At 42.9% G+C, this 23102-nt stretch overlaps 1 protein-coding gene and 1 long non-coding RNA gene across 2 annotated transcripts in view; one reads left to right on the top strand and one right to left on the bottom strand.

Annotated features, from left to right (window-relative positions):
• LOC121272970 (ADP-ribose glycohydrolase MACROD1-like) overlaps positions 1 to 23102 on the top strand; it is a 904756-nt gene that overhangs the window by 474379 nt on the left and 407275 nt on the right. The gene's annotated exons all lie outside the window — the stretch shown is intronic.
• On the bottom strand, positions 1257 to 22958 carry LOC121272972. The gene is made up of 5 exons (XR_005941932.1): positions 22746 to 22958; positions 18473 to 18574; positions 14590 to 14633; positions 14318 to 14455; positions 1257 to 1927 (listed from the first exon to the last, which is right to left on the bottom strand). It is a non-coding gene; the product is annotated as an uncharacterized LOC121272972 (long non-coding RNA).

The following is a 23102-nucleotide window of genomic DNA, read 5'->3' as shown; positions in this document are numbered from 1 at the left end:
GAGATGTTGGTCTCCTGGTATCATGGACAGCATCGTTCCTTCAACCAATACCAAGAGAAAGAGTTAACCAATCATTTATTTCATTGTTGCATGTGGTGTTCTACTGTATACAAAATGGCAGTTGTGTTTACCTACAAAGGAGGTCTGTCATGCACCCCTAAGAAAGTAGTTCAGTGATCCTTCCCAAAGGGAAGGCTTTCTGAGAGTACCAGGCATTTTTCCCCCAATATTTGATGTGGTTAAAGGTCTCCAATAGCACACTCGTATCAGCAGTGTGATTTGCACTTTGACCTACAGGTCTTGGCAAGCAATGCTATTGTGATATCATCTTGTCTCCATTCTCTCATTTGTCACTGCAAGGGCAGAAACTTTTTCAGCACACCCTGAAACTTAACAAAATTGATGCCAGAGCACCTCCGCAGCCATGTATATCGGATCCATAAAGCAAAAATTATTGCCAGCTCTCCTTCCCCGGACCTCTGCAAAGGTGCAATTGCAGACTTACACCTCTACCAACCCAGAAAAGTTGGGGCTGTACACCTCAAGGCCAAATAAACCAGTAAAAAGAGAAATTTTGGATTGATGTCAGGAGCTTCTTCACAGAAAGAAAAATCAAAATATGAAATGGAGGCAAAAAAATCCTGGGATCATTGAAGAAACAGTTGGTGGGGTTGTGGGATCTCTTCAAATGCTTGAACAAGAATAATTTAAATAACTTTCTTCATTTATATGTGTCAAATTAATAGATGAGACATGTAAATAATAGTTTCAGTATTGGGATTTGAAGAGGGGCAAGACTAACTTCAGAAAATAACTGAAAGAAATCTATCATATGGAGTGAATTTTATGAGGTGGAAGAGAAATTTCCATGTCTTAACTTTATCCGAATCCTGTTCCCCATCATCCCTGCGCTCGCTGACCTACATTTGCTCTGCATCAAGCAACATTTTGATGTTAAAATTCTCATCCATATTGTCAAGATGTTGCATGGCCTTGCCCCTCCCTGTCTCTGTATTCTCCTCCAACTCCACAATCCTTCCAGATCTCTGCCCTCCTCAACTTCTGGCCTCTTGTTTATCCCCAGTCATAATTGCTCCACCATTAATTCCACCGTACCTTCAGCTGCCTAAGCTCCAAGCTCTGGAATTCCCTCCCTAACACCTCTCCTCCACCTCTCTATTTCACTTCCCTCCTTTAAGACACTTATTAAAACCTATCTCTTTGACCAAGCTTTTGGTCATCCGACCTAATACCTCTTTATGTGGCTTGGTGTCATACTTTGTTTTATAATGTCCCAGTGAAGTGCCTTGGGATGTTGCATTACATTAGAAACTCTATATAAATATAAGTTGTTGTTGTAAAACACCTGAATGTATCTATGGTACCAGGAAATAAGTGTGGGGAGAAAGGAGGAGTGAAGCATAGTGCTGCTATTGACAGTCTCTGAGTTATATATTTCAGTTCAGCTTGACTGGGACAGAGCTCTTGCTTATTGAGTTGCTGAGTGGAATTTTTCCAATTTGTTCTCGAGACCAAGCACCCTTTTCATAACCTTACTCAAGATTAGCAACAGTATTAGTGCAATGCTTAAACTTAATACACCGCAGATAGTTTCACTTCAACCAGATGTTCAAATTATCTCCCCTTTAACCACAAGAGCACTTTAGAATTGAAACCCTTGATTCCATCTCATTTCCTTAAACATTTGTCACTAGATGTAGTTGTGTATGTCAGTATAGCCTTGATGTACCCGAGTTAGTCCTGAGACTTCACGTTTCTCAGAAAATCTCACACTTCCAGCTCTGAAGGACCGGTTGTCAGTAACCACATCCAGGGCGCACATACTGTGTATCAGTCTTCATGAACCACACAGGATTATTGCTGTGCATACCCAGCATACTTGGAATTTATTTCTGCAGCAGGAGTCCTTCAAATTATAAAAAAAATACAAAAAAATAAATTCAGCCTGATTATAAATATTTTAAACCGGCATTTGATAAGATTCTTTCTGTGAAAAAAGAGTTTTCCTGACAGACATTTTTTGTTTTTAAAGTTAAAGAGAAAGAAAAGAAAGATTTGCATTTATACAGCACCTTTCAGGACATGCCAAAGCACTTGACAGCCAAAGAAGTACTTTTGAAGCATTGTAATATAGGAAATGTGGCAGCCAATTTGCACACAGCAAGCTCCCACCAACTGCAAAATGACCTGTTTTTTAGTGATGTTGATTAAAGGATAAATATTAGCCAGCACACCAGGGATTAATTCCCCTGCTCTTTTTAGAAATAGTGGACTGGGGTCTTTTACATCTACCTGAGAGGGCAGACAGCGCCTCAGTTTAACTCCTCATCTGAAAGATGGGACCAGACAGTGCAGCACTTCCTCAGTTCTGCAGTGATGTGCCAACCTAGATTTTTGTGCTCAAGTTTCTGGAGACCAGACCCCACAACCTTCAGACTCAGAAGCCAGAGTGTTACCAGCAGAACCACTGTTGACAGATCCAAATATACCTCCACCAAGAATGTCTTCATTAAAGAATAAATGCTACAGATACAAGCATGCAACAGTATTAATGCAATGCTTAAGCTTAGTACACCGTAGACAGTAGGACTTTCCCTTCACCCAGAAGCTCAAATTATCACTCCTTTAACCACAAGAGCACTTTAGAATTGAAACCCTTGATTCCATCTCATTTCCTTAAACATCTGTCTGGAATATGACACTTACTTGGGTAATTTGAAGTGAGGCATGACAGACGCTCGCCATGTGCTTCCTGGTTCTTTCTGTGTTCTTGCCAGCTTTTTACAGCCTTTGGGAAACCAAGAGTCAACACCATTGTCACCCTATTAGTTCTATGACTGCAGCATCCCTAAAAGGATTATATAGGAAATCCTGGTGAATGTAGATCAAAGAAAACCCAGGCACAGCCAAGCTGCTATTTAGAGCAAGGGAGTTGGTCCAGGAAAGAAATAACTCAAGGCTCAGGAATTCGTAGCACAGCCCAGTTCCTGGTAGGCTATTTTTTTTAAAAATCACTTTATATAGTGGTTAAGCAATGGCACTGTCTAGTGTGTCACTAATCTGAACAGATTAGTTGGGCTCCAAGGAATCATATTGGACTTGAAACATTAACTCTTTCTCTCTCTCCACAGATGCTGCCAGACCTACTGAGTTTTTCCAGCATATCTTGTTTTTATTTCAGATCTCCAGCATTCCCAGTATTTTGCTTTTAGATTAATAGGGTTCCTGGCTTAATTGGCCATATGTGCTGAGTTAATTGATCTCGGCTGGGAGAGTACAATTGGCCTCAGTAACATCTGGGATAAAGAGGAGAGAAAGATCACGGGAGCAGCAGCCTTTCTCATGTACAGGTCAGGTTGTTTGAAATAAATTATGTTGTCCCTTTTCCTTTGCATGGCTTGTTGTGCACTCCTGTACTAGCAAGCCTTGCTTAGTAGACCTCATTACTATGTGCAGTTGTGATGGCTGTGACTTCAAAGGACCATTCAGTTACTAGAGAAGGCTACCGGCCAGATCATTGAAGCTGATCCTCAGTGTTAGAGAGATGAACTTTGAGAAGCAATGAGATAAGCTAGAGGTCTTCAACTTCAAGAAGAGACTTCAAAGAGAGGTTGCTTTAGAGTAAACACAGAACTTTCAGATATGCTAACAGGATCTGGGGAAGTTTAGGACAGACACCAAGAAAAATGTCTTTACTCAGAGGTGATTAGCCAGCGTTAGGAAGAGTCAAGTGTTTATGAAACTGCTGGATGCCGTAATGAGAAACCAGCAGGGCTTTTGTCTGGAAGACTGAGATCAAACAAGCTGAAGGGTGTTTTTATATCCAGACCATCTTTACAATGTTGTGGTTTTACTATTGTTTTGTTGAAATTGTAGCTCTCAATTTACACTTGTTTGCTGAAGTCGAGAAGGTATTAAAGACACAAGTGTGTTTATAGTTCCCAGGTCAGGACAGTCGACCTCTCAAATAGAGCTGCTTTGAGACATACTTTAGGTGTTAAATATTCTGACAGGATCATTATCATTCAAGATCCTCAATAAACTGGGTTAACTTTATTGCCTATACATCATTTGAACTTGTTAGGGGTGGGGGGCATGGTGAAGGGTGTGGATTACATAGGATCACTTAGGAAATATGGCACAGGACAGGCCATTCAGCCCAACAAGCCCATTCTGGTGATTGTACTCCCCTTGAGCCTCCTTCTATCATCCCTCATCTAAATTTATCATCATAATAATCTATTCCCTTCTCAAATGCTTGTCTAGTTTCCCCTTAAACGTATCTATGCTATTCACCTCAACCACTACCTGTCGTAGTAAGTTCCACATTCTCCCCATTCTCTGGGTAAAGAAGTTTCTCCTGAATTCCTCTATTGGATTTCTCGATGACTATCTTATATTGATGGATTCTAGTTATGTTCTTCCCCACAAGGGGAAACATTTTCTCTGCATCCATTGTGTTGGGATGGTGTTGGTTATAGAACGTGTCTGTTAAAGAAGTCTTCGCATCTTCTGTATGTTAACAGCAATTCTTTATTAACCACTTGTAGCTTTATATACGAATATACAGTAGAGGGTATAGGCATGGAGCTATCTCCATCTTAGGTCTTAACACATCTCTGGCCAGCAGCACACTGACCCTAGGTCTAGATTATGTGCCTTCTTACATCACTGTGTGGGCAGTATTGTACTCAGTCCCACATTAACCCTGTATATACCAGACCCTTCTGCAGCACCCTGTATCAAAATATTTCATAATTTTAAAGAGCTCTAATAGGTCACCCCTCAGCCTTCTTTTTTCAAGAGAGAACAGTTACTGATTGCCCTACTGTGTATTTTCTGTTTTATATCACATTGAAACATATGTATTCTAAATGACATTGAGACTGAAGGTTGCATTCTGATACTGAGCCACTTTGACAGATCTCTTGTTCAGGTCCAGGTCTGTGCTCAGTTAGTTGACCTCAGTGTAAACAGCAACTTTTTCAAATCCCTCCAATGCTTCACCCCTCCCTATCTCTGTAACCTCCTTCAGCCCTCCAACCTTCTGAAATTCTGGTCTCTTGCATAACCCATTTTCATCACTCTGTCATTGGCGGTTGTGCCTCCAGCCATTTAGGTTGTGAGCTCTGGAATTCCTTTCCGAAACCTCTCTACCTCATTCTCCTCCTTTAATATGTTCTTTTAGATCTACCTCTTTGACCACTGTCCCAATATCTCCTTGGTGGCTCAGTGTCAAATTTTGTCTGATAAAGCTCCTGTGATGCACCTTAGTTTTACTACATTAATGGTGCTATATAAATGCAGGTTGTGTTAGCATATCACAATTGACTTCATCTATAAATCATATCCATTTTATCTTTACTTGCATGTATTCAATTTGCCAGTCCCTTCTCCCTCTTTGTCTTCTGTCAGTTTATCTTTGTGCTCCACGCAGACTGAAAATCTGGGTCAGCCTGCAAAACCTCAAAACTGCAGCTAAGTAAGGCGTAAAAAAAATCTTACAATGCAGATGGAATGTGCAGAGTTTGATGCAGAAACTCATTCTGTTTGATTGTTTGCCTACAAACCAATGCCAGTTGATAGATGTGCACTTAGTCTGAGCCTCTGTTCCAAATATTATCATTACATCTTCGAACTGGTGCTTATTACACTGTTGTAATTGTGTGAACACCCCTACTGTGTAGAGCTGACCATCCCAATTATTGCTAACACTTGCCATCCTTCATTTGAATCTGTGATGTCTGTCACTTTGATAGCGTGCTTCTGTGCAGTCCAGGGTTCCCAAATTAGCTGCTTTAAAACAACAGCAGCATTTGCTAATGAGCCAGATACCCTTGAGAACATTTCATTTTGCCTAGCAAGATTACAAATACACAGGGTGGAATCTCTTCTCCCCATCCCTCCTTCCCCACACATAGAATGCTCATTTATTTTCTTATTTCAGGATAAGTGTTGTACAATAACCACTTATTAATTAACAAGAGTGCACAGCTTCCTACTTTCTTCAGCTTAAGTTTGTGCACAGTACAATAGGTTGCGCCGTATAAGTTGACCCGGTGTATAAGACAATACATTTTTTTTGGCCCCATAAATCATGCTTTTGCATATACTTGGCATATAAATTGACCCCTTCCATCCCTTTCAGCCACGAGGTGCTAAACTTGCATTAGAAGTCAGCCTCAGTTTCTCACCCCACAAATGGATGACTTACCATAACCATATAATTTGGCACAAGGAGTTTAAGGCACGCCCAGACAGAGCTGATCCCACGTGGAGTGAATTAACAACACAGATGGTGACCATTCACACCCACATTAGCAGTTCACTTTTGTACACGACATTTAAGTCAACCCCCATTTTTGGAGGAATTTTTCAAGGCTTCAAAGGCTGATTTATATGCCGACATCTATGGTAATTACTGTCAATGTTTTAATAGTTTAGTAAAATATTTTGAGATTCATAAACAATGAATTCGTATACTTAATTTAATGCTTTAAGCTCTGTGGTGTTACACTAAGATGTGTACATTAGCAGATTCCAAGTTCAATTCCAGGTCTGCGTTCAGTCAGCTGATCTCAGTCAGGACAGTGGGTAATTGGCTTCAGTGCCCTGGGAGGTGAGGGTGAGTAAAGTCACTTAGCATTCCAGCTCCTGAGTGTTGACCAGTGACCCCTGATAGCAACTACCTGTATGGGCTTTAGGTTGAAGTGGGATTAGCTTTAGTTGTGATACCTCCCACAGGCAAATAACTTGCCAGCAGTCACTGCCTGGACTCACTCATGTAAAATAGACAGCTGAGTGATTGGCAGGATGGCGGCCAGTACCTATGAATTACTAACATGAGTCAGTGCCTTCAGGAGATGATGCGGGGAAAACTGTAAAAAAAAAGTTAACTTTGCACTAAATGCAGCACTATACCTTTGTCATACCAGTAATTTACCCCCTATTCAGTATCTCATTTAGTTATATGTCTGAGTATACCATATGCAGTTGACAGTCTAATTACAGTTGGATGCCCTAGAAAGGTTCACAGTTGTCCAAATTGTACAGTATGTCAATCATCAGTGTAAACCCTAGTTCATTAATGATTTTCTGCCAATTGGTATCAGTGATGTGTTCAGTAAATCCTGTACATTGTTATGCAGTAACACAACATGAACAGACATAATTGCTACATTGTCATTTGCCCCATTTTCCTCCTTGTTTCAGAAAATTGGACATGGGAACCCGAAGGGATTACTAAATCTACCATTGCTCCTGTGTTAAGCAGGGACCTTTCTGAAGTCCCAGACTTCACAACTCAGACCCACCCACTCCCTATTCAAAGGTCTCCAATCAGGTTTCCTTGCCCCATCCACAGCACTAAGACTGCACTGTGAAAATCACCATAAGTACCCGATGTGACTGCAAATGTGGTTCACTATCTCTCTTCATTCTCCTCAACCTCTTCATTGCTTTTAACACTGTTAACCATTCCATTTACCTTTGGCATCTCCCCATCACAGTCCTTCAGCATTTGCTTCTGGTCCCACTGTGGACTTGCAATGCCTGCAATGATCGCCCCAGTCTTCAATCTTTAGTGCCCTCTTCTTCACATGCATAGTTTTCCTCAGTGGGGGCATAATCTGGAAGTAAGGGCTGAGTATTCATATGTGCTCTAAGGATCTCTCTGCCTCCTCCATTGACCCCACACTGTTGCCAATTTCAAACTGTATGTCTGACATTAAGACCTGGAAACACCAACATTGAATTACAGTTGTCGCCCTTAGATTAAACCCAAAAGTTCAGAACTTTGTTATCCTGTTCAATCCAAAATCAGACTTCATTCTCCATATTTGAATTATCACTGACCACTTCCTTTCACCTTGACCTCTTCCCCCTTTCTACTGAAACCCAAATCCAAACACTTAGCACCTCATATCTGGACTTCTCCAAGCCTCATTCAAAACCTGTCAGATACTTCAAATAAGTGACTGTAGTCTGTCTTCTTTCTCAGCACACTAAATCCCAAATTCCAATTCCATATGCTTCCATCAAATGCTACAGGTATGTGTGTTTCTGAAATATTCACTCTTATCTCCTTGGCACGGCTGCATGATCTCCTTCAGCACGATGCCTCAGTGAATGTTCTCTGCTCCTTCCACATTGTCTCATTGATCATTCCTTGCTCCCTCTACTTCCTTACTGGCAGTTGCAACTTCAGCTATTTGTGTCCCTGTCCTTGATCTGCAGCAACTTCTCCTTGACATGATCTTTCCTGATTTCAGGAACCTTCTCAACACCCTTCTCGTTGAATGACCATTCTCACTTGCTCAGGTTCATGGTCCTTTTCATTAGCCACCACCCTGTAAACATATGAACATATGAATTGGGAGCAGGAGTAGGCCACTCGACCTCTTGAGCCTGCTCCACCATTCAATAAGATCATGGCTGATCTGAATGTAACCTCAACTCCACATTCCCATCCACCCCGATAACCTTTCACTCCCTTGTTACCTCTGCCTTTAAAAAATTCAAAATGTTTGCTTCCACCACCTTTTGAGGAACAGAGTTTCAAAGACACATGACTCTCTGAGAGAAAAAATTTCTCCTTATTTCTGTCTTAAATGGACGACCCCCTGTTTTTAAACTTAGTATTTTGTGGTGTCTCCTTGTAAGTACCGAACAGTAACCTTCCACTTTCAATTCTAAAGAAAGGATTCATGCAAAACATTAAGCTCTCCTCCCTCTTTCTGGAATCATAGAGTAATGACAGCACAGAAGGAGGGTGTTCAGCCCATCGAATTCATGTTGGCTCTCTGTAGTGCAATCCAGTCCATCCCATTCTCCTGCTCTGTCCAGTTCCATTTACTGTGCCAACTTTGTTTCTGCTTTTGTTCCACATTTCCATCAAAAGCAATAGTTTAGCAGAAATAGTTGAATAGAAATTTCATATTCTGTGTAAATGTTAGCTATTGTTGCCGTTGCTGATCCAGTTTGTGCATGTTTCAATGGCTATTTGATTGATACCTGCAGAGTTGACCTGCTGGGAAAACATACCTAGCTGGTTAGGGAAAGAACCTAAAAATAGGATTTTAAGCATGTTATGCAATCTCCCACTTCCTTGAATTGAAATCTTCTACTGATGTTGTAGGTTTATTCTCACCTCCATTTCTTGCATTTGGAGTATACTCAAATTGTGCAATATTTATATATGGATATGTTAATGGGTTAAAACCTTTGTTACAATAGTGGTCAAAGGAATTTTGTATTTTACGATTGCACAGTGTGATTTCACTCCTATTAACTGTTGAACTTGGATAATACTTGGTGCAATTGTTCCTGCAAAAATAGGCAGCAACGTAAATTTCAACTTTAAAAAATCTCCTGGAGTTTTTAATTTTTGGAGGCTGAGATTAATGTTAACTGTAATTCTATTTTAAGGTCCTCCATCAGCCCCAGGACCTCAAACCAAAATGCAGGCATGTTTATCAATGTATATGATATGCAACAGTATGAGTGCTGCTAGTCCAGTAACAAGCAAGTTGCAGTTCTTTTCAATCAAGCAGGTAGGTGTTGGAGGGAGGGGGGCGTTGGCTGGATTGGGGGCGGGGGGAGCTCACCCAGCTTTTCATCTCCTTCATTTCCAGTCTACCTTCATCCTTCTATCTATTGCCTGTGCTGGCCAAAGATAGGCACTATTCTCTGTGGCAGCTATAATTCTGTGTAAACAGCTGACGCCCTTTGCACGCTGAGGGATATTGTGTCATTGTGAGAGATAGGCAGTGCTATTTGGCTGCCTTTCTGTGTGGTCTTGTCTCTGTTCATCTTGCCTATTGTCACACTGTTGGCTTCCCTTAGAGACTGCGCCAGCAGTTTGGAAATTGCATTCAGATGTGACAGCTGCACAATTTTAATTTTATATTTAGAGCTCATTTTCATAATACAACTCTTATTTACCTATTTAAAATCTGGAACACTTAAGTGTTAACTCTTCAGGAATTGGACAACATATCTTTATCAACATTTCTGAGAATAAAGCATTGTATATCCATGTTTCTCTCTACCCCCCCCCCCCCCAAATTTCTCAATTGCCTGAATGTGAAAAGTCTGGCTGAAGTGCAATTCTGAAGTGCTGCCATCCATCAGCTTCTCATCCAAATTTCTATTTTTTACTTATTATCCCAGACAATGTCAAGCTATTTGACTGTGAGAGCATCACAGCCAAGGCTGATCCAGTCTACAGCTGACATCATCAGGCACATTTTCTAAGAGAACCCATGAGCAGGAGTCCTGACTGACTTTTTATCCAAGTTCCTGGGGCACCAGGCCAATTTAGTCCCTGGCTCACATTTACTATTTCATCACAGATCAGGAATTGAACCTGCAACCCTCCTAATTTGCAAGAGTTGTCAGCCTTGGCTCAGTTGGTGGCACTAGAGTCATGAGCATGCAATCCCCAGGCACTTCAGCGTAATACTGAGTGAGTGCTGCACTGTTGGGTGGCACTGTCGTTCAGATGAGCCCTTACACCAAGGTCCTTCTATCTTCTCAGGTAGATGTAAAAGCATTGCACTATTTGAATTAGAACAGGGGTGTTCTTCCTTTCATGGCTATAAAGCACTTTGGAAGTCCTGAGGTTGTGAAAGATGGTACAGAAGTGCAACTCCTTTGCTCTATTATGGCTCAGCTGCTACCTGGATAAACTCATTGAGTTATTCGGGAAACTCCTTCAGTTGCTTTTCTGCAAACCCTACACGCTCAACCTATACATTTCGATGTCACAGTTGCTGAAGTGATATAGTGCAACTGGCAAGATGATGAGTGAACTGACCTCTGTGATTCAATATAAGCTTCCTTAAACATGGCAACTGATGAATAACTTAGAATCTAATTTCTTCAGAATTTGAGCTTTAGATGATCCTAGTCAGTATATCAATAATTTGAGAGCTCAGAAAGGAATTTGTTGAATCTGATATGGTTTACCTTCTGTGCCTCTTTAACCCTGCAACTACTGTGTAGCTTGTACTCTACCATGACTAAAAAAGTATATGGCATGTTTTTCTTCCTTACTAATACTTTTATGCAATACAAGAATTTTTAGGAATGATAAAAGTCATTTGGTCCAACAACTCCAACTCTTTATGACAGAGAGGTGGCTGTTGAGGAGTCTAGAACTAGGGAGTCATGGTCTCAGAATAAGGGATCAGCCATAGGATGGAGATGAGGTGTAATTTCTTCACTCAAAGGCTTATAAATCTTTGAAATCAGTTCCAGAGATCTATGGATACTCAGTCCTTGAGTATATTTAAAGACAGTGATCAATATATTTTTGGATACCGAATGAATTAAGGGATATGGAGATAATGTAGGAGTTGAGGTAGAAGATGAGAAGATGAATGTTAGAGCAGGCTTGAAGGGCCAGATAGCCTACTCCTACCCCTATTTCTTATGTTCCTTATTCTCTGGGAGTCAAGAGTTTAGAAAAACCCCAGCCATGTTTTATATAAAAATCAAAGAGCTAACACACATGTTAATTGTCTGTCAAGGTCCAATAGCCTAGTTATTGTTCATACAGTGGGTGCGCTAACTGCCCCTATCTGTATATGTGATTCTCTCCTTTGTGACTGTAAATCTGTGATTCTCTCTCTCACATTCACTCTGTCCTAATGTATACCTATGATCTTCTCCTCCGATCCTCTGCTCTGTGATTCTGCTCCTTCTCTCGGTCCTTGTGTGTATCTGATTCTTTGTTTCATGGTTCCTATATGTACCTGTGATTCTCTCCTCTATGATTGTGTGTATCTGTGATTTATATCTTTGCCTTCATCTGTGATTTCTCTCTCACTTGTGGTTCCTGTGTTTATCTGTGATTCTCTCTCTCTCTCTCTCTCTCGGTCCCTGTGATTCTATCTCTCTTTCTCTCTCTCTCTCTACCCCATATCCGTGATCTTCTCTCTCTCTCTCTCACTCTCTGTCCCTGCATGCATCTATGATTCTCTCTATCCCTGTGTCTATCTGTGATTTTTGCCATGCTCCTCAAATTGTTCATTGGAGAACAGAGGTTTAATGTACACTGTGACCACTGATAAAGCATATCTCGCTCATTAAGCAGCAATTATTGAGAAACATGCAAATGCATTCAGGATTTACCATAATTCGGTACAGTTGAGGTTTTGAGCACTGGAAGAATTCGCAGGCAGAGTTGGAGCATGAGCAGAGCAGACATTAACTGCTGCCTTTTTGATGAGATATTATCCCAGGGCCCCATCTGCTTATTCAGCTGGATATAAAAATTCCATGACATGATTCAAGAAGCAGGGCACTTTTCCTGTGTCCTTGCCAATAATCATCCATCAGCCATTACCACCAAAACAGATTTATCTCATTTGCTATCTGTGAGATCTTGCTGTGTGCAAATTGGCTGCCACATCTGCCAACATAATAACAGTGGCTACATTCCAAAAGTAATCCATTATTGGAAGTACTTTGGGATATCCGAATGATGTGAAAAGCATTAAACAAATGCAATTTTTTTCCTTGTTTGTCCTTTTTCAGTTTTCCCTCTTAGATCCAGTGAGCACTCAGCATCTCTCCCAAACAACCTGGCTAAATGAACTGTTTAGTAGCCAGGAGCATTGTGAGCCAATTTCCTCTCACCTCCTACTTCACCCTTGTTTCAAGCAGAAAATAAGTCTCACTTTCACTTAACTAGGTCTCCAAGAACAAGGAGTGAAAATCTGGAGCTCGCCCCTGCAGGGAATCACCAGCACAGATTGTTGTATACCCTCCCCTAACACTGCTAACAGACTGCCTTGAGGTAGATTTGTTTCACGTCCCGTTACTAATGGCACCAGGATTGAAGCAACAGGCAGCCTACACCAAAAGTCTTGCTGTTGTATACTGAAGAGTTAACTCATGATTTAAAATCCACTTTGATCACGAATTTGTCACGCTTGATCACTGTCAGTGAAGTGAAACTATATCACTTCCTTTTTATTAAATGCTGGGGCTTGGTTTTATTGTGGTGAGAATGGAGATGGGTTAGGGGTGGGATGAAAAGAGAGCTTTGAACCTATGCTTGCTGCTTTTGTCCCTGTGCCGTGCCTTAATAGATTCCTGTTGGAAGATTTTCTTCTCTGATTGGATCTGCAAGAAGGCATTTGAATTTCTTAACATTGTAGTAACGTGAACAGCCGGCTTCCTTTTGGGATTATTCATCCCCTCTCTTCTCCTTCTCTTGAAGGTGATCCAGTCTTTGCTGGTTAAAACCTACAGACATCAGGCATCCTCTAGCTTATCATGCTATCTTTTTAGTATCATTCATGGAATGTGGACAGCACTGGCCAGCATTTATTGCCCATCCCTAATTTCCCTTGAGAAGGTAATGGTGAGTTGCCTTCTTGAACCGCTGCATCCATGTGGTGTAGGTACACCTACAGTACCATTAGGGAGGGAGTTCCAGGATTTTGACTCAGATACAGTGAAGGAACAGTGATATATTTCCAAGTTAGAGTGTGACTTGGAAGGGAACTTGCAGGTGTTGGTGTTCCTAGGTTCCTGCTGCCCTTCTAGGTGGTTGAAGTCACGGGTTTGAAAGGTGCTGTCGAAGAAGCTCTGGTGAGTTGCTGCAGTGCATCTTGTAGATGGTGTACACTGCTGCCACTGTAAGTCAGAGGTGGAGGGAGTGGATGTTGAAAGTGGTGAATGGGGTGCCAATCAAGTGGGCTGCTTTTCCTGGATGGTGTTGAGCTTCTTGAGTGTTGTTGGAGCTGCACTCATCCAGGCAAGTGGGGAGTATTCCATCATACTCCTGACTTGTGCCTTATAGATGGTAGACAGGCTGTGAGGTATTAGGAGGTGAGTTATTCATTGCAGAATTCTAGCCCCTGACCTGCTCTTGTAGCCACAGTATGTATATGGCTGGTCCACTTCGGTTTCTAGTCAATGGTAACCCCCTGGATTTTGATAGTGGGGAATTCAGCGATGTAATGCCATTGAGTTGTTAATTTCCCTACCTGAAAGGTCTGCCATCGATTCAGCCTTTACAAAAGCTGGTAAGCGATCAGTACTGTTCTGACATCAAATGGTGTAATTTGGAATGAATATTGATCACAGGTCATTGAAACATTCGTACCCTTGATCACAGATCATTGAAGGACTCGTAGTTTGCCTGTAGAAGTGATCATTCGTGTTTGGAAGTGATCATTAGGCATTTTAGGCATTAAGTGCAATCATTAGGCATCAAAGTGACCCAGGAGCGTTTCAGTGCAGTTTTCTACATGTTATGATAGGAAAAATAAACAAATCTTACCACTTATTTTCAACATTTTTTCCAAGGACTTCCCTCACCCGTTCCATGTTACCCCTTCCTTCTGAACATCCTCCTCTGTTGTGCCTCTGCTGTGCCGACACCACCAGGGTCATCAACTCTGGGGAAGAACAAGGGACTCTTTGCCGGGGTGGCGGGGTAAAGAAATAGTCAACAGTGTAAGTAACAAAGTAAATGTGGCACCATTGAGAAGTAACAGTGCAGTGGAATTAAATTTAAAAGTATATAATGAAGTAAGAAAGCTAGCAACTCACCAAGGCTCCGCCAAAGCACCTTCCAATCATGTGACCTTCACCACCTGAAGGGACAAGGGCAGCAAGCAGATGCATGAAAAAACCACCACTTGCAAGTTCCTCTCCAAGCCACACACCATCCTGACTCGCTATTCCTTCACTGAGACTGAGTCAAAATCCTGGAACTCCCTTCCTAACAGCCCCTGTTTACTTGGCCACTGTTCTTGAGTACCTGATCACCAAGATCCAGGAGTTGGCAGGCAATGTGGCGTGGTACAACAAGAAAACCCGCATCATCCTCCACCACCTGCAGCTCACCATCAGCAATGATAAGGAGCTCAACAAGCTGCTGGGAAAAGTCACCGTAGCCCAGGGCGGGGTCCTCCCCAACATCCAGGCCTTGCCTGCCCAAGAAAACTGGGCATCCCAACAAGGCTTAATGCCTGAAGGGGAAAGATCAGGACAAGATAGAAAGAGAATAAAATTTAAAAAAAACCTCCCAATGCATGGCTAAAAACCACAATCTTGTGGTACACCCTCCCCCCGACCCCTTCAGTTCTTCCCTGATCCCATTTCCTCTGCTGTAAATCAGCAACACCCAGCACCCAGCTCTCATGGCCTAGAGCCTTCCCCACCCCCTCAGGCTTCCCAGAAATGTACCTAATGTGACTGTGTGCCAGCCCCCACCCCAGTCTCAGGGCCTACCCCTGACACCCCCTTGAGCCTAGGGGTAAATGCCCCACCCTCAAGCCTCAGTCCTCTTTCCCCTCCCCCCTCAAGCCCTTTCCCTACCTGCCTTTCCCCATTCCCCTCTCTCCCACCATGTTCCTCTCTCTCTCACTGTGTCCCTGTCTCTCCCACTGTGTCCCTCTCTCTCCCTGTGTCCCTCTCTCTATGTCCCTGTGTCCCTCTCTCCATCTATCTCCCTCAATCTCCCTCTGCCTTCCTCTCTCCCTCTGTGTCCCTTTTTCTGTATCTCTGTGTTCCTTTCTCTGTGTCCCTGTGTCTCTCTCTTTCCCTCTGTGTCCCTCTCTCTCCATCTGCGTCTCTCTCTCCCTGTGACTCTCTCACTCTCCCAGTGTACCTCTCCCTCTCCCTGCATTTGTCTCTCTATCCCTGTGTCTGTCTCTCTCTCTGCATCCCCCTCTCTCCTGTGTCCCTCTCTCTTCCTGTAGTTTTGAGTTCAATGATTACAGTGCTTTACAGTCTGAAGTCCTCACCGAACTGACTGTAAGATGGCAGCTGACAGAGCTTCCTGCTTGGCAGAGGTCACATGACTGCAGCAAGTCAGATAGGACATGCAGTACTGTTGCATTTCAAAACCCAGAGATCCCTTTTTTCATAATGAACAAAGGACACAAACATCCCCCTTTTCCTAACGACCAAAAGACAAATTTGCATGTACACTCATGTGTAATCAAGTTACCCACCACACACCCACTGTTCTCATGCATTAACAACTGTTTGTTCTACTAGTCATTCTTTGCATCTGCAATGCGTACATAGGCTTTAAACCGTGCAAGTCTCTTAATGGTAAATGTGCATGTTGTCATTGGCTATTCATCTGGGTGATGTTCCTTGTCCAGAGAGTGTATTTCCTGTGGCACTTGTTGCCTTGGTAACTGTTGTTGTTCCATTGTTGTTGTTGGGAACCTGTGGACTTCTGATGGTAGTTTTGTACTCAGTACACCTGGTGAGATCCGATCTTCCTGACCAGCCAATTATTGTGAAGAAACAGCTTCACTAGCTGTGCGTATAAACCTGTGATCTTGCCAGTGTATTTCGTCATTCACTTCTACCGCATACGTTCAAGGTGACAATTTCCCTACACATTTCCCAAGTTTCCACATGGGCTGACTCCTGATGAATGCAGTGAAGGTTTGAACCCTGACTGGCTCTCCAATGTTCAGCTCTGGCAATGGTTTGGCAGTCTTGTCAAAATGTAATTTGGTTTTCTGCTGTATCACCTTGATTGTTTTCACTCACACATGTTACTACTCCTGGTTTCAATCACCTTTTAGCCATTGGAAGATTAGTTTGGGTGCAACATGACATTAGTCTTTGGACTGGACTATTTTCCATACCTTCAGTTGGTGTGTTTCTCCACTCGACGATTACCTGTGCTAGATTTGCTCGATTTATTGATGATTCCTTTGGCAATTTTCACTGCCATATCAGCCATTCCATTCAACTGGGGATAGTGCGGACATGTGTAGTGTTGAATTTCCCATTCCTTTGTGAAACGGCTGAATTCTTCACTCGTGAACTGAGGGCCATTGTCACTAGTCACAATGTCTGGAATGCCGTAACAACTGAAGTGTGCTTTCAGGCATTCTACTATTTCTCCTATCGTCATTGAAGTCAGCTGATCTAACCTCCAGTAGTCAGAATAGTAGTCAACAGTGATAAGATAATCAGCACTTGCTGTAGTGAAGAGGTCTACTCCCAGCTTTATCCATGATGAGTAAGGGGAGAGAGAGGAGACAGGCGACTATATCGAAGTGAGACAGAGACTGAACAGCAAATTTTACTCGTGGTAAATTCTGGCAAGTCCTTTTCAGGTTTAACTATAGATTAAGAATCAAGGTTTCACATAATTAAGCTAGGCTAGCTTGTTAAGTAGAGAACTGTCTGGAGTGGCAGTTATCTGTCAATCACCTGAAAGCAGTTGGTTTAAGTGGTAAGAACAAAAAACTGCAGATGCTGGAAATCCAAAACAAAAACAGAATTACCTGGAAAAACTCAGCAGGTCTGGCAGCATCGGCGGAGAAGAAAAGAGTTGACGTTTCGAGTCCTCATGACCCTTCGACAGAACTTGCGTTCGAGTCCAAGAAAGAGTTGAAATATAAGCTGGTTTAACGTGTGTGTGTGGGGGGCGGAGAGATAGAGAGACAAAGAGGTGGAGGGGGGGGTGGGGGTGTGTGGTTGTAGGGACAAACAAGCAGTGATAGAAGCAGATCATCAAAAGATGTCAACGACAATAGTACAATAGAACACATAGGTGTTAAAATTAAAGTTGGTGATATTATCTAAACGAATGTGCTAATTAAGAATGGATGGTAGGGCACTCAAGGTATAGCTCTAGTGGGTTTTTTTTTAATTTTAATATATAATGGGAATAGGTGGGAAAAGGAAAATCTTTATAATTTATTGGAAAAAAAAGGGAAGGGGGAAACAGAAAGGGAGTGGGGATGGGGGAGGGAGCTTACGACCTAAAGTTGTTGAATTCAATATTCAGTCCAGAAGGCTGTAAAGTCCCTAGTCGGAAGATGAGGTGTTGTTCCTCCAGTTTGCGTTGGGTTTCACTGGAACAATGCAGCAAGCCAAGGACAGACATGTGGGCAAGAGAGCAGGGTGGAGTGTTGAAATGGCAAGCGACAGGGAGGTTTGGGTCATTCTTGCGGACAGACCGCAGGTGTTTTGCAAAGCGGTCGCCCAGTTTACGTTTGGTCTCTCCAATGTAGAGGAGACCACATTGGGAGCAACGGATGCAGTAGACTAAGTTGGGGGAAATGCAAGTGAAATGCTGCTTCACTTGAAAGGAGTGTTTGGGTCCTTGGACGGTGAGGAGAGAGGAAGTGAAGGGGCAGGTGTTGCATCTTTTGCGTGGGCATGGGGTGGTGCCATAGGAGGGGGTTGAGGAGTAGGGGGTGATGTTAATTACTGTAGCAGCAAGCTAAACTAGCTAGTGACTCATTAGAGGGTCTATATAAGAAACAGGCTTTTCAAACTGCATGGTCAGTAAGGGACGCACAAGGAGACAGGGACCAAGACCGAGTGCGTAGCAAATTAGGCTCACATGGGAATTAAGAGCACAGGGGAAAGAAGTGTGGTATACGTAGGAATTATTCTAAGCCAGGAACAGGAGCAGCTGAGCTGAAACAGACCTGGGTGTAAACCTCACCTTCGGAGTTGAGTTCGATAAGGAATCGAACAATGACATCACAGGAAAACCATAAGTTCATTGGTTGGTAAGAAACTGCTGTTAGGGAGTGTCCTTAAATAGCTGTAAATTAAAAAAGCATATTATTTTTAAAGATTTGGATTTGAGTAAGAAACACTAGGAATAAGGGGAAGGCAAGGCAGTAACATAAAGTAATATAAGTAAACCAAAGTAAAATTAAGTTAATGTAAGGGAAGTAAAGTTAAGACATGGCAGGGCAGCTCGGTTGTGTGGAATGTGTGTCCTGTAATATGTGGGAAGTCGTGAACACTGTTGGTGACCTAGATGACCAAATGTGCAGCAAGTGCCGCCAGCTGCAGAAACTTGAGCTCCGGGTTGGAGTCACTGTGGTGCATCCACGAGCCTGAGAACTACATGGATAGCACATTCAGAGAGGTGGTCACACCACAGGCTAGGAGTATGGAGGCAGAAAGGGAATGGGTGACTGCCAGTCAGTCCAAGAGAACCAGGCAGATAGTGCAGGAGCCCCCTGGGGCCCCACCTGCTAATTGGTTTTCCATTTGGATACTGGTGAGGCCATTGGTTCCGCAGATGAGTGCAGTCAGAGCCAAGTTTGTGGCACCACGAGTGGCTCAGCAATACAGGAGGGGAGGAAGAAGAAAGGAAGAGCAATATTGATGGGGGACTCATTAGTTAGGGGAACAGACAGGCGTTTCTGCAGCCGTAGACGTGACTCCAGGAGGGTATGTTGCCTCCCTGGTGCCAGGATCAAGGCTCTCACTGAACAGCTGCAGGACACTCCTGGGGGAGGGTGAACAGCCGGAGGACATGGACCACGCTTGTATCAGTGACTTAGGTAGGAAAGGGGATGTGGTCCTGCAGACAGAATTTAGGGAGTGAGGTAGAAAATTAGCAAGCAAGACCTCAAAAGTAGTAATCTTCGGTGGCTGGAAAGACGGTGCAGGAGGAAGGGCTTTATGTTCCTGGGACACTGGGACTGGCTCTGGGGAAGATGTGCAACCCATCCGGCTTGTACAGGTGCCCTGAATAGAGCTGGGACTGAGTTTCTTGCGGGCAGTTTTGCTAGTGCTCTTGTTGTTGTCAGGGGGGTGGGGGGTGCTTTTAACTAACACTGCAGAGGTGTGGGAACCAGGAGGGAATATTAGAGAGCAATACCAAGGTGCACAAAATGCTGGGAGAGAGAGATTGCCCTCGAATAGGTGGAGTCGAAATAAGGGAGAAAGTAACGGAGTCTAAATCAGGGTTTTCCTACATGTATGTGAATGCACAGAATATAGTGAATAAGATTGGTGAGTTATAGGCACAGGTTGCCATGCGGAATTATGATGTTATGGTGATAAAAGGCTAGGCTCAAGGAAGGGCAGCACTGGGGACAAGGTGTTCAGGAAAGATGGGGCAGGAAGAAAGGGAGGAGGCGTTGTTATAATGGCTAAGGGGAGCATTGCAGTGCTGGAGAAAGAGGATGTCCCAGAGGGTTCCAGAACAAAATCAATTTGGCTAGAGCTCAGGAACAAAAAGGGTGCAATTACCTTGCTTGGTATAGTATGGGCCACCAACTAGTGGGAAGGATGTAGATGAACAAATCGGAAGGGAAATTACAGAGGGGTGCAAACAGTATAGAGGAGTTATAATGGGGGACTTTAATTACCCAAATATAGACTGGGATACTGGTAGCGTAAAGGGCAGAGAGGGGAAAGAGTTCCGAGAATGTGTTCAGGAGAATTTTCTACAGCAGTTTGTGTCTAACAAGTCCAACAAGAAAGGAGGCACTGCTAGACCTGAGTCTAACAAGTCCAACAAGAAAGGAGGCACTGCTAGACCTGATTCTTGAAATGAGATGGGCTAAGAAGATCAAGTGTCAGTGGAGAAACATTTAGGAGACAGTGATCATTGTATCATAAGGTTTAGGATGACCGTAGAAAAGGACAATGGGCAACCCAGAGTAAGAATAATTAACTGGGGGAGAGCCGACTTCAATGAGGCAAGAACGGAGCTGGGCCAGGTAGACTGGAATCAAAGGTTGGTGGGAAAAAGTGTAGCTGAACAATGGGCTACCTTCAAAGAAGAAATGGTTCGGGCACAGTCAAGATATATTCCTCCAAAAGGGAAAGGTAGGACAAACAAATCTAGAGCTCCCTGGCTGAAAAAGGAGGTGAAAATTAAGATAAAGAAGAAAAAGTGTCCTTATGGCAGGTATCAGATAGAAAATACAATTGAGATCTGAGCTGAATACAAAAGGTTCAGAGGAGAGGTGAAGAAGCAAATAAGAAAATTGAAGCGTGATTATGTGGAAAGACTAGCAGTCAAAATAAAGGGGAATCCCAAAGCCTTCTATAGGCACATCAATGGTAAAAGGATGGTAAAAGGAGGAGTAGGGACCAAGAAGGGAATTTACATTTGGAGGTGGGGACATGGCTGAGGTGTTAATGAATACTTTGCACCTGTTAAGGAAGCAGATGCTACCCAGGCCATGGTGACAGAGGAAGAAACTCTTGTCACTAGAAGGGTTCAAATTGATAAGGAGGAGGTATTGGATTAACTGTCGGTGCTTAAGGTTGAACAGGCAGTGGGACCAGAAGATATTGAAGGGAGTGAGAGTAGAAATTGCAGGGGTATGGGCCATGATCTTTCAGCCTTTCCTGGACTCAGTGGAGGTGCCAGAGGACTGGAGAATTGCAAACATTACCCCCTTGTTCAAAAAAAGTTGTATGGATAAGCCAAGCAATTACAGACCAGTCAATTTAACTTCGGTGAACCTTCTAGAAACAATTATTCAGGATAGAATTAATAGTCACATGGAAAAATGCAGGTTGATTAGGAAAAACCAGCATGGATTTCTTAAGGGAAAAGAATGTTTAACTAACTTGCTAGAAATTTTGAAGAGTTAACAGAGAGAGTTGATGAGGGTAATGTTGTTGATGTGGTATACATGGACTTCCAAAAATGTTTGATACAGTGCCGCACAACAAACTGGTGAGATAAGTTGTAGGTCATGGAATAAAAAGGACAGTAGCAAAGGTAGATACAAAATTGGCTGAGTAATAGGAAATAATGAGTAATGATTAATAGATATTTTTCAGGCTGGGGGAAGGTTTGTAATGGAGTTCCCCAGGGATCAGTTTTGGGATCCTTGCTTTTCCTGATATATATTGATGATCTAGATCTTGGTGTGCAAGACACAATTTCAAAGTTTGTGGCTGATACATAACTTGGAAGCATTGTAAACTATGAGGAGGACAGTATAGAACTTTAAAAGGATATAGACAAGTTGGTGGAGTGGGCAGATAGATGGCAGATGAAGTTCAATGTAGAGCAGTGTGAGGTGATTCATTTTGGTAGGAAGAACATGGAGAGACAATATAAGATAAGGGGCACAACTCTAAAGGGGGGGCAGGAGCAGAGGGATGTTACAACAGGATGTATATGGGGGTGTATATGTGCATAAGTCATTAAAGATGGCAGGGCAGATGGAGAGAGCAGTTAATAAAGCATACAGTATCCTAAGCTTTATTAAGAGAGGCATAGAGTAAAAGAGCAAGGAGGTTATCCTGAACTTGTATAGGACACTAGTTAGACCTCAGCTGGAGTATTGTGTACAGTTCTGGGCACCACACTATACGAAGGATGTGAATACATCGGGGAGAGTGCAGAAGAGGTTTACAAAAATGGTTCTGAGGATGAGAAACTTCAGTAATGAAGATGGATTGGAGAAGTTGGGACTGTTCTCCTTGGAGAGAAGGCTAAGAGGAGATTTGATAGAGGTGTTTAAAATCGTGAGGGGGCTTGGACAGAATAGATAAGGAGAAACTGTTCCCGCTCGTAAAAGCATCAAGAACGAGAGGGCACAGATTTAAAGTGATTTGCAAAAGAAGCAAATGCGATGTGAGAAAAACATCTTCACACAGTGAATGGTTCGGGTTTGGAATGCACTGCTTGGAAGTGTGGTGCAGACAGGTTTAATCTAGGCATTCAAGAGGGTATTAGATGATTATTTAAATGGAAACAATGCACAGGGTTATGGGGAAAAGGCAGGAGAATGGCACTGATTAATAATGCTCATTCAGAGAGCCGGTGCAGACACGATGGGTTGAATGGCCTCTGTTGGCACCGTAATCTGTGATTCTGCCTGGGATGTCATGTGTCACCAATGGCTCTGTAGCTTGTTTAGCTTGGTACTCATTACAAGCACTACGCTGGCCTATGTAGTCTTTAATTTTATGCTCATGTTTGGCCAGTAGAGTAATTCTCTCACCTTTCTCGGATTTTAGTCAGTTCCTTGATGGCTTGCATGGATGTGCTTCAGTACCTCTCCTCTCATCTCCTTAGGAATGACAACTCTATTTCCTTTGTACAAGATGCCATTTTGAGCTGTCAATTTATCTCGGTAGGCCCAATCTGCTCGTGTGATCACAGGTGTGTCCTTCATGCTCTCGAGCCATCCTTTCATCACTAATTCTTGTAGCAATTGGAGAGTTGCATCATGTTGAGTAGTTCGCTTGATTTGAACAAGGTGCTTGTCTGTCAGATTCAATATCTCTGCTGGGTTGATGACTTCCAGATCATGTCAAGCTGCTGCTTTACGTTGAATCTGGAAGATTTCACATCCTGT

This window comes from Carcharodon carcharias, chromosome 37 (genome assembly GCF_017639515.1).
Source record: "Carcharodon carcharias isolate sCarCar2 chromosome 37, sCarCar2.pri, whole genome shotgun sequence".
Lineage (NCBI taxonomy): Eukaryota > Metazoa > Chordata > Chondrichthyes > Lamniformes > Lamnidae > Carcharodon > Carcharodon carcharias.
Note: the sequence above shows the minus strand (reverse complement) of the source record. Positions and strands in the feature narration are given on the sequence as shown.